Source organism: Fusarium oxysporum, chromosome 5 (assembly GCF_000149955.1).
Source record: "Fusarium oxysporum f. sp. lycopersici 4287 chromosome 5, whole genome shotgun sequence".
Classification (NCBI taxonomy): Eukaryota; Fungi; Ascomycota; class Sordariomycetes; order Hypocreales; family Nectriaceae; genus Fusarium; species Fusarium oxysporum.
Genome location: NC_030990.1, coordinates 4,828,570 through 4,830,543, shown reverse-complemented (window position 1 = coordinate 4,830,543; position 1,974 = coordinate 4,828,570).

Below are 1,974 nucleotides of genomic sequence, written 5' to 3'. Positions count from 1 at the left end.
GTTATAGACTATCTAATTAGATACTTTATTTCTTAATTATATGCCTTTTTTAAGGGCCTAAAGTACCTAATATTAAGGGGCTATAGTAGGTATAAGGAATAAGGCAGTATATAGAGTATAATAATATTATTCTTCTTATAGTATATCTAGAAATTAGCAGATTAGTGACTTTTATAGCTATTAAGGATTAGAAGATAATAGGCATTAACTAATTAATTAGTTATATATTAATTAAAGTGCTTTAGCTAGTTAAGACTTATCTTATTATTTATTTAGTTATTTAGTATTATAGTAATAGCCTAAGTGCCTAGGAGGTTACTTTCTTAGTACTAATTAGCAAGGTAATATTAGCCTATAACTACTATATATAAATTAATTACTTAGTCTTCTGTATTAATTACTTAAATTATTATAACTTATTTATAGTCTTTAGGCTAAACTAATTTTAGGTTTTTATGCCTTTCTAAGCTAGTAATAACTATACCGCTTAATATTATACCTATTATAAAGCTAGTCTTATTAAAGTTCTAGATATTATCTAATTAGATACTATACTTTATAATTATATTCTCTATAAGCCTAAACTAATTACAGATAGCAATTAAATCTTTATATTTAGCCTTCTAATAGTTATATCTCCTCTGAAAATGCATCTTAAGCTGTAATTACTGCTTAATAAAATTAATAGCCTAGTGCTTGCTAACTAGTAATATATTGCAATTAGTAAGCAGTTAATTTGCTATTTCTTTAATATTGCAATACCAGGAAGGAAATCCTTTATAAATCTAGATTAAGAATATACTAGATTATAACCTGTTCCTCTAGATTACTTAGTTTCTGTAAGTTTAGGATATAATTACTGCAAGCCTATACTTTATTTATTTAATTAAAAAGCCGCTGGTAGTTAATATTATAGATTTTTGCGGCTTATTATAGACTTAATTTTAGGTCTCCCTGATAGGCCTTAAGTGCAAGAAGTATATTAGCTTTATTATTAAATTAAGATATATTATTTAGTTAAGAATTAATTAATCTAATAGTGATAATATAGTATAAGGGACTTTTGTCTGGTTTGCTTATCTATCTGGTTTGCTTATTATGTATGTTAATGGTATTAGTAATTATAATTAGAAGTCAGATTAACTTACTTATTATATAATAGATAATTTAAGCCTAGTATCTATAAGGGTTAATAATAAAATAGCCCTTAAAGTAGGTTATAAAAAGAAGATTAATATTATAACCCTAGCAGTTATATTATATAAACCTTATTATTTTCTAATTATAGGAAAAAACTTATTACCTTATATTAGACTAACCTTCTAAGGCTTTAGTTTATTAATAAGATAAGGACTAATAACTTTTATTTAATAGTCCTTTAGACTAATATATAAACTATATTAGTCTAGGAAGGATTAACCTTATTATATTATTAGTTCTTATAGAAACCTCTAGTATATAGGTTATATTTATTTATACTTTTATAGATTTTAGCTTATTAATTATTAATAAAACTTTTTTATATTAATTAAGCCTAATATATATTAAATCTATTATTAAGAGATATAATACTTTAATAAGCTTAGTATTATGCCTTATATAATCTGCTAATAATAAACCTAGTATAGCTTAGTTTATTTATAGTTAGAAACTAATTATTATAATTAGGGCTAGCTAAAGAGTAAGGCTCTCTAGCTAGGTTATATATAGCTAGGTTTAGGCTATAATTAAGGCAGTTAATTATAATAATATTAACTTAATAAAACTTTTCCTGCTAAGGGGTAATAAATATTTAAATTATATTAGACTTTAGAGATACTTAAATATATCTTTTAAGGCTAACTTATAAATTTAAAAAAAAAATAAGATACAATATATAATAAACTTAATAAATTAATTAAATAATAATATATTATTAATATAAATAAGGGATTAATTTATTTTATATTAAGTTAAATTTTACTTAAGATTACC